This window comes from Daktulosphaira vitifoliae, unplaced genomic scaffold, assembly GCF_025091365.1.
Source record: "Daktulosphaira vitifoliae isolate Bord-2020 unplaced genomic scaffold, ASM2509136v1 Scaffold_3, whole genome shotgun sequence".
In the NCBI taxonomy this organism is placed as follows: Eukaryota; Metazoa; Arthropoda; class Insecta; order Hemiptera; family Phylloxeridae; genus Daktulosphaira; species Daktulosphaira vitifoliae.
Window position 1 is genome coordinate 15,192,138 of NW_026099574.1, and position 10,839 is coordinate 15,202,976.

Genomic DNA, 10,839 nt, shown 5'->3' on the forward strand with positions numbered 1-10,839 from the left:
ACGCTTTTATCACAATAATACTAGTATTTTTTGTTCATAATTATTTTAAAAATTATTTTTAACTTTTTAGTTCGATGTACTTTAAAAGCGTGTTTTTTTAGTTTTTTAAACTATATTTATTTTTTACTTTTTAGTTTCATGTTATGATAGTAGTTACTATCAATATCATGGTTGTAACGGGTAAATGGAAAACAGGGTTCGATTCTGGGGANTAATATATATTTTTAATAGTAATTAGAATATATATATATATACAAATAATGCGACTTAACTACGTAAAAGTATCATGCACTAGGTATAGCTGTGTTTTGTGGGCGGGCGTGTCGGACAAACGTTATACCTGAGGTATAAACGGCAGTAGGAATATATACGTAAGCCGTAGGTACGCGGATAGTATTGGTCAGTCAAAATAAAAATTTGTTTATATATATATATAATATTGATGACAAGCACACGGGTACGATAACCAAAAATAAATTTATACAGAGGAATAGTGTTGCCGTCGTGTGAAGAGCGTGGCGTGGGGTGGGGTGGGGTGAATGCGTTATGACAGTTTAGTCTAGACGACGGAATATGCGATAACGCGTGGCGTTTGGAGAGTTACATACATACATACATACATACATACAAGTGAAACTAATATAAGCGTGTTAAAATGAAATGTCACCTTTGCGATTGTCGCACTCTTGTGCTCTCAGTAAATCGCCGTTGGTTCTATACATTTTCTAAGATGCATCACAGTACCGTTTATAGCATATTGTACACGTTGGTCAGTTACTTGCATTCGACTTCAATTGATCCTTTCAATATTCAACATTATCATCAGCCGTTTCAATTTGCCGATAAGTATGATGCTTGTCCATATTCTTTTTAAGACTTACTCACATTTATAACTTATTGTTTGTTTATATCAGCGCCATTGTGGTATTAGTATTAAGTGCCCTCCCTATCCACATTGGTGTAAATAAGATATTATTATTCATGTTTAATACATTTAATTGTTATATGCTTTGAAAATTCATTCTTTATTCATTCATACAGTGCAGTCATTTAATTTATTTTCTTCGACATAGTCTGACTTAAGACAAAGTAAAACAACGAAACCGCGCGAGTACCTCCGAGCGCTGTGTTCATTCAATATTGGCGTCTTGCCTTAAATCTCTTTGATCACTATAGGAGATGGGTGAGAGTGTTCACCTTTCTGTGTCTGATTTTCTAGTCTGATTTTGGTGCTTAAAATTTAATGTGGAGGCTTCCATGCTTTATTTTATATTATATATTGTATATCACTGTAAAATATTTATTATTTCATTAAAACAATAATAGTTCATACTATCATTATTTGTTTTATACCTATCAAACGTTGATTGCAACTTGTCTAAGGCTCTTTGATTCAATTCATTATTCTAAAATAAATTAAATGACATTAGAAATAATAATTATATTATTTAGTAATAATATATTATTCATTAATTATTATTATATATTTATTTAAAAACTCAGCACAATAAGGGCAAGTCTAGAAGATATTTGACAGTGACTTATTTTATAAAATAAACTTCGATGAAAAGCTGTAGATAGTATTTAAGTTTTAGAAGGATTAGTTAGTTTATTCCAATAGCAACATCAACTCTTATGTCCTTAATTATATTCTGATTACAAATTTTATGATTAATAAATATATATATTTATTAAAATACATGAATAATCACTTATTATAGTAATTAATTTTAGTATGAAATTAATATTTAATAATTTAGTGTTGTAATTTTTATGGAAAAACATTGAAAATATTTTTTTTTTAATATAAAATTAGTTTAGTGGTTCAATTATAGTAGATAAATCAGCAGCGCAGCAGGTGGCTCAGTGAAATAATAGTTCGGTAGATCTTTGACCTAGTTTAGTATAATCTGAAATGACTCCCCTAATAAGTTAAATCATCAAAATATATGAAAATATACATACAAAAAATACTTTTTTCTATTATCTTAGTGATTAATCCAAGATATTTTTTCTTCTGATGAGCTTCGTATAAGCTGTAAAAATATGTATAAATTTAAAATTCTGGTCTATAGTTAAAAATATCATATATTAACGCCATTTAGTTTATCATAATTTGTAAATAAAAAAGTGTCACTAACAAAATTAATTTTATTAAATGTTCTTTTGTCTGTTAAATATAAAATATAGCATATAAAATCTACATTAAATTAATGACGTGTAATTCATAGTAACTTAAAATAATTTTTAGAATTCCAATGTATATTTAAAAAATTCGACAGCTTTATAATCATAAATTTTTGTAGTTTGTTGATATGAAAACAAATATTAATAATAATGAGTGTTTCATAGAATACAATAATTTTTTAAGTGTTTTTTTAAGAATATTCCATCTAATTTTAAAATCTTATGCAAAATATCTTGTCTAGAGTACAAACTAATATTAAAATATTAGAATACATTCAACATTTTTTAAGGGGCGGTAGGTGACTATCTTTTAATTGAAGAATTAATATATATATATAATACATTTTTTAAGTACAACCTAAACCAATATAAGGTATGTCAATTTACTCCATCCTGGGGTCAATGGGTCTCAATATATCAAGTAGTATTTCTATAAAATTTTAGGTTTTTAAAGTGAACATTTTCTTTAAGAGTTTCAATTAAAGCTTAAGGGTGTCAACTTGTCTCCTACTCTAAATTGTTTTCTAATGGAAAACATAAAATTATGTAATCGTACTCGCATTATCTTAAATGATAATTTAATTTGGTAGAAGTTTTATTTAAAATTTTCGTAGTAATTTTTCTTTTCTGCTTTGAAATTTTAAAACCTAACGCAAACTAATAAGAGATAATTTTACATAATATTTTTATTTTAAATAATAGAAACCCTATGTTACTGCCGACCGATGTCATCGTGGTACGTTGACATAACCTTGAAATAGGTTTTGAAAAAAATTGTACAAAATTGTTTGTATCTCGTTAACGATTGGTCCTAGAAGTTTGAATATTTTTCTCGACCTATAGTATTCCCCATCTGCCCTCGTCCCTGTCTTTAATACGAGTAACTGAATTTTATGAGATGGTCACTGCGTGTTTTAGCATTTATCTAATATATATATATATATTAATTCATCTAGCATGCATGTTTAACTTAAATTATGGTATCTATTATAAATGTATGCAAGTTTTTTTTGCAACGTTTTGACTACATACATTAGGCAAACTTAACTATTTTTAATTGTCAAGCATTAAATATCATATTCTCTATTGAAAATCGATTATAATGCATACATTGCTTACGATTGTACTCGGGCACCTCACAATCCTTTTATATATCTTATAATAAGCATTAGCATTTTGAACGGACCTTGAGAGCACGGAGGATACTTTATGGTGGCCCCAAGATTATTCAAGAAGTCGACGATAGGGCCGGGCTTTTCAAATGAACTGCTTGGTAGCTGACGATTGAGAGCCAACTCGAAGAAAGCTCCTTCGAAGCTCAAAAGCTTGTGAACTTAGTAGTGTTGACATTGAAGACCTAGAGGTTCTTACTAAGATACTAATATCCCTCCAATTAAATTTTAGTTCAGCTAAATCTTTTTTAAATTATTTCAAACTGTTTTTGTTTTGTACCTGAAGTGTAGGAGGAGCAGCTCATACGATCATATATATGTATTAATTTTCCATAACATCATTGTACCACCGACTAGGTTATATAACATTGACACCATGACACACGTATTACTATAGAAAGGTAGACTGCACACATAATCACTTGGAATTTACGGTGCCATAATGCCCCAAAATAATTCAACAACATATTTTTTAGCGGTGATTGTAAATGCTGGTGGCACGCAATAATTTGTATAACAAAATTTCTCATTTTCAAAATTCAATTTAAATTTTTTTAATAGAATCCTTATTTCATGTTTGATGAGAGAAAATAAATTTCTAAAAAAATTTTATACTTCTAATTTATTTTATCTGATCAACCGTTCTTTTTTTATTGCTAAATTATTTTAATTTAAAATACAAATTCATCATTAAATTGGTTTTCATAATACCGGAGCCAACTGTTTCAATGAACCATAAATTATTTTATGGTAGTTATTAAGAAAAAATTTCCACACCGGTAGTTTATGTTACGGCTAAGTAGATGTTGAATTTAAAAGAAAAAAAATATTGAATATAAAGATTAATTAGTATGAATTCATTTTTTTGTACAAAGAAAATTCTGTTTTTATTCAAAATCACATTTGATGTTTTTATTAAATTATAATCTATAGAGCATCCTTAGGTTAGGTATTGTAAAATCACAATTTATTATTACTATTGTGTAATATTTTTTACATTCAGTTTGAGAGACAAATTCCAATCAACAACTAATAAGTACACGATCTTATAACCCTCGACCATAAAATGCACGGTCAAATTTGATACAGTAATTGTACGGTAACTACACTGTTTTAAGTGTAATTATTGAACTTTAATATTGATTTAATGAATCGTATTGTTACGGTGTAAGCATAATCCTAGATCAACCATGTAACGATGCAACCAATGTAAAAAATCGGTATACAAATTTTAAAAAAAGATAGCGTTAAACAATCTACAGAAGATATAAATAAATCACAGATAGCATTTAAAATGCTAGTCGGGATTTACCTAGGCAGTAGTTGCGATACAGTTATTATAGAAATTTCTATTGAGCAATCTAAATTAAGGCGTCGAAAAATGTTTCAAAAACTTGAGTAATGACTTTTTTTTCATTTCCTGAGTTGCATTATAAATCACGACACTAATAATACAGCAGAATAGCAAATAAGATAACATGATTAATAATATAAAATAATTGATTTACATCTTTATTTTTAATTAAACAGTTTTAGTTAAATATATGTGCAAAAAACATATATGATATTGTAAATTAATAACTAATACAAATAATGATTTTCTTATTATTTAGTTGTAAAAAATGTATTACAACTATTTATTGATAAATTGAGTAGCAATTTTAAAATCACCATCAGCAAAACGTCAAGGATTATTAATTTATAGACTTAAATTTCAATATTCAATGTTGACTGAATTAAAAGAAAACAACTTTTTACTAGTATTTTTGATGAAATTATGGCAATACAATAATTGTATAAAACCATAGAAAAAAATATATAAGCAATTTTAAAAAAAACCATCTGCAAAACGTCAAGGATTATTAATTTATAGACTTAAATTTCAATATTCAATGTTGACTGAAACAAGTTTTTACTAGTATTTTTAGTGCAATGAAGGCAATAAAATAGGTTTCTGTACCTATCATTAATAAATGAAATGTTTACTTAGTTTTAAATAAGTGTTATTAAATATTGAAAACCAAATTAAATTTGATAAACGCTGTTATTGCTATTTAAAATATGGCCTTTTTAATACTGAAAAAACATTGTATTGTTATATATTAAATAGAATTTCAATTAAATTTATCATTTCAACTGTTTTACTTATCAGTTTTATTTGAAAACATCGATTGTCAAACCAAAAATGTATGACTACATTTTTATTGCTTTGTATCTAGCCAGTAGCTTATCAAATGGAATATTTATCCCTGATAATCCTTTAAATGAGGTAAAACGATATTATTTAATTTTTAATAAAAGTTAGTTGTAAGATTTTTTATAATTAGAAAATCCAATTTTAGGAATATCTAGATGATTATTAAGATATAGACTTTATTTTTTTAATTTACTAAGAGATATAATTTTTCAAAAAAAATTATTTATTACTTAAATAATTTAATTACACAACGAATCAAATTTAATTATAATTTGCTTTTGGTATAAAAAAAATTACTACGGTTTTATTCTTGAAGCAATATTTCATAAAAATAGTTAATCATTTTAAAAAATGCAGTTATTTATGAATACTCAGTACTTATGATTTAATTAATATAAAATTTTTTTATAAATAATTAGAATAAAAATAATTTTTTAACTAATTTTAATTAAATTCTATTTTATTAGAATTTTTTAGCTTCGATGCGAAGCTGAGAAAGTATTAATTTTACTATGATGTGTTTTTTTTTTGTGTCTCTGAACGCTTAATCTTAGCTTTCACTGGACCGATTTGATGAACAATATGTCAAAAGATCACAAATCGTATCTAGTTAAAGACATTACCCTCAAAAATTGAATAAAATTGCCTCGTTCCCCGTAAATGGGGGAAAATCACAAAAAATTACAAATTTAAAAATCGCTAATTTTCGATATTTTTTCATTTTTTTTTACTTAAAAATGCCATAACTTTTTTAAAAAAGACCGAATCAATATAATTTTTTTTTATATAGACACCTTAGATATTTACCTATTATTTTATATATTTTTGTGAACATTTGACCCTTTAACAGCCCACAGGAAGGATTTCAAAATGATGACTTTTTTACAAAAAATTAACTTATTCAACTTAACTTTTGAAAATGTTCCGGAAATACTGATACTTTTATATGTATCTTAAATTAAAGCTAATGTAATATACTTTAATTTGAAAAAAAAAATTTGACCTCTGGACTTGTCTTCATGGTGAAAATGACTACCGTATGCAAAAATATGCTATTTTTTTTAAAAAATTCTTGATATTACATTTTTTAACATTATGATTCTATAACTTTTTAAAAAAATGCATGAATCGATTCTATTCTTTAATAATAAATACTTTATTTTTGTGAGCATTTGACTCTTTAAAACCTACAGGAAGGGTTTCAAAATGGTAATTTGTTTACAAAAAATTATCTTTTTCAACTTAATTTTTGAAAGTATTCCAGAAATACTGACACTTATATATATATATCTTAAATTAAAGCTTATGTAAAATACTTTAATTTGAAAAAAAAAATTTGATCTCTGTATTTTTCTTCATGGTAAAAATGACTACCGTATTTAAAAATTTGATATTTTTGTGTTAAAATTCTGGGTTTTGTATTTTATTTTATTTTAAAATACCTGACAAGGGAAGTACAGAATTTCATAAATATTATATAAATTAAAATTGATATAGTATAGAAAGTTAAACTTATTTAAGTTTGTTTGCTATTTTTAAGTCGAGAAAAATAACTTTGAAATTTGATTTAGCTTAAATAGCCAATTTTTTCATCCGACGGTAGCAACATACGTTTGCCGAGTTGGTAAAACTTATGTTTTATACGCTTGGGGTATGAGATTCCAACGCACGTATGGCAATGCAATTTTTGCATTTTTTCTTAAATCTTTTTATGTTAGTATAAATTATTAACTCGTTTTTTATCTCATTTAGATTCAATAATTTCAATAAATATCAAGGATCCCATAATTTTAGTCGCCCCTTGTAAGAAGAAATTTCTTACTCGAATAGTCTAATTGCACATTTGAAAACATCGCAAAATGATGATTTAGAATATTATATTTTTGTTCCTGATGAAAGTTCCTTGTAGTACAGTGTATAAAACTTATAACTTTATTATCTGTTAAACTTTATCAAAAATGACCAAATCAGTATAATTTTTTTTTTATATAGATGCATGTCTTTATCTATCATTTGGTTTTTTTTTTATAAATCTAACCCTTTACCTGTCCACAAGAGGGATTCAAAATAATAACTTTTTTTTTTAGTTAAAGTAAATCATTAAAATTAATTCAGTTCTGGATATTTCAATTGTAGAATCTTTTTAAATACCAAAAATTACTTAGAAATGATTTCTATTTAAGTGTTCTATTACTATATAAATGCAAAAAATAATGAGTTTTTCTGATAAATATACTGTAAATAGTAATTATAAAACTTTCTGACTGCATATTAATCATAAAAATAATATTGTTTTAATGCTCATCAAATTTTCTATTTAATGATTTATCGAGTCAACGAAGAAGTAATTTTGGCGAATAACCCAACCAACCAAATTTTTTTTTTTTTTTTTAAAGTAGGAAATTGGTGGATTATTCCAAAAGCAACATCAATTATTATTTCTTTAATTATATCCTGATTAGTAGTTCTTTGATTTTAAAATATAATATATAATTATATATGAATTATATTTATTAAATTTAGTATGAAATTGATATTCAAAAATTTAATATTTTAATTTAAATGGAGAAATTATAAAAATAATTAAGAAGTTATATTTTGCTTTACTTTTACGTGTATTAAAATTTAAAGGGCTTGATACAATAATTTCAATAAAAACTGTTTGTTACTATTAAAAATTGCAGTGGACTACAAGAAACTTTCATCAGAAGCAAAAATATACTTTTCTAAATCAACTTTTCGCGTTGTTTTCAAATCTGCAAGTAGATTTTTTCTATCACTTCTAATTTTATATATTATTACTAATTATATATAAAATAATAATTAAAAAAAAAAAAAATTTGTTTTCAAATTATTACTGATTTGATTTTTAATATGTTAAAAATAATCAGTCCAAATTTTCAATTTTAACCTATTTTTTTGGATCTTTAAAGTTGATGAAGAATTTTTGTTAAAGATTTATGAAAGTTTAAAGCAAAAAAAATTTAATATATTACCATAACGTTTAACTCAATTACAAGTTTAAAATTGACATCTAGGTCAGTCAACAAAGGAAAAATTGCGGAAAAAATTCCGAACCAAATTTTGTTTTTTTAAAGTTGAATTAAAATATGTACAATGACATACTAATAGTCCTCATTGATTGGAATTGAGCTTTTATTTTTTACAGCCTCGCAAAAGTTAAAAAATATGAGCTTTTTTAATTTTCTCAAAAAATATTTAACTTACATAAAAAAATTTCGTATAAAAGTTGTTTAAAAGACAATTATAAACAAAAAAAAACCCAGCACAGGGGGGTCGTGGCACAGTGGTGACGTGGTATAGATGGATCAAGTATAATGATATCTGACAGTGATTAAAATCACTATAAAAAAAAAACGCTTCGATGCAAATCTTTAGATAGTGTTTAATTTTAAAAAATTGGTGGATTATTCCAAAAGCTTCATAAACTGCTAGTTCCTTATTAATATCCTGATTAAGATAAAGTATGTCGAATGAAAAAGGGATTATTAAAAAATAGTATTTCCCATAAAAAAATTATATTGATCAATACACTTTTCAATAAGTTATAGCATTATAAAGTTAAAAATGTAAAAAATAAAATTGAGAATTTTCACACAATAATAGCATTTGGTAGCCATTTTCACCGTGAAGACAAAATAAAGTCCGAAATTTTTTTTTTACATAATAAAGTAGATTACATTAGCTTTAATTTAATATATATAAAAAAGTGTCAGACTTTCCGGAACACTTTCAAAATTTCAGTTGAAAAAGTCAATTTTTTGTGAAAAAGTTGTCATTTTGAATCCCCCCTGTAGACTGGTAAAAAGTCAGATTTATAAAAAAAATATACCAAATAATAGGTNTGTAGGCAGGTAAAAAGTCAGATTTATAAAAAAAATATACCAAATGATAGGTAAAGACATCATGCATCTACAAAAAAAAGAATTATATTGATCCATACATCTGTCAAAAAGTTATAGCATTATAAAGTTAAAAATATAAAAAAGAATTTTTTTACAAAAATCGTATTTTTTTTATTAAGTTTAATGTCTGTTTTCACCATGAAGATAAAATAAAGTCCGAAATTTTTTTTTACCATTATAAAGTATATTACATTAGCTTTAATTTAAGATATATATAAAAGTGTCAGACTTTCCGGAACACTTTCCAAATTTAAGTTGAAAAAGTCAATTTTTTGTGAAAAAGTTGTCATTTTGAATCCCCCCCTGTAGGCAGGTAAAAAGTCAGATTTATAAAAAAAATATACCAAATGATAGGTAAAGACATCATGCATCTACAAAAAAAAGAATTATATTGATCCATACATCTTTCGAGAAGTTATAGCATTATAAAGTTAAAAATATAAAAAAGAATTTTTTTACAAAAATCGTATTTTTTTTATTAAGTTTAATGTCTGTTTTCACCATGAAGATAAAATAAAGTCCGAAATTTTTTTTTACCATTATAAAGTATATTACATTAGCTTTAATTTAAGATATATATAAAAGTGTCAGACCTTCCGGAACACTTCCAAAAGTTAAGTTGAAAAAGTTCTATTTTCTATATGCATTTTTATGTTTTGAATCCCCCCTATATTAAGGGAAATGGTCCGATTTAAAAAAATAGTATGTCAAATGAAAGATCTATATAAATACTCCTTCTCATAAAAAAATTGTAATGATTCATTCATTATTCAAAAAGTTATAGCATAATAAATTTAAAAATGGAAAATACAAAATCGAAAATTTTCACACAAAAATAGCATTCGGTAGCCATTTTCACCATGAAGATAAGATAAAGTCCGAAATTTTTTTTTTTCATGATAAAGCATATTACATTAGCTTTAATTTAAGATATATATAAAAGTGTCAGACCTTCCGGAACATTTTCAAAATTTAAGTTAAAAAAATTAATTTTTTGTGAAAAAGTTGTCATTTTAAATCCCCCCTTGTGGGCAGGTTAAGGGTTAAATTTATGAAAAAAATATACCAAATGAAAGTTAATGATATTATGCATCTATATAAAAATAAATTATATTGATATGTTCATTTTTAAATGGCACTTTTAAGTAAAAAAAATTGAAAAAATATCGAAAATTAGCGATTTTTAAATTTGTAATTATTTTGGAGGTTTCCCCTATTTACGGGGAACGAGTGAATTTTTTTCAATTTTTAAGGGTAATGTCTTCGACTAGATACAATTTGTGATCTTTTGACGTATCATTGAAAGAAATCGGTTCGGTGAGAGCTGAGAAAAAGTGGTAACAGACACAAAAAAAAA

General features: G+C 25.2%; 1 protein-coding gene across 1 annotated transcript in view; it reads left to right on the plus strand.

Annotated features, from left to right (window-relative positions):
- The first annotated feature begins 5,460 nt into the window (after window positions 1–5,460).
- Window positions 5,461–10,839, plus strand: part of LOC126901306 (uncharacterized) — a 10,344-nt gene continuing 4,965 nt past the window's right edge. The window contains exon 1 of the mRNA XM_050677704.1: window positions 5,461–5,628. The gene's annotated coding sequence lies outside the window, so the exon portion shown is untranslated. The remainder of the gene's footprint in view (window positions 5,629–10,839) is intronic.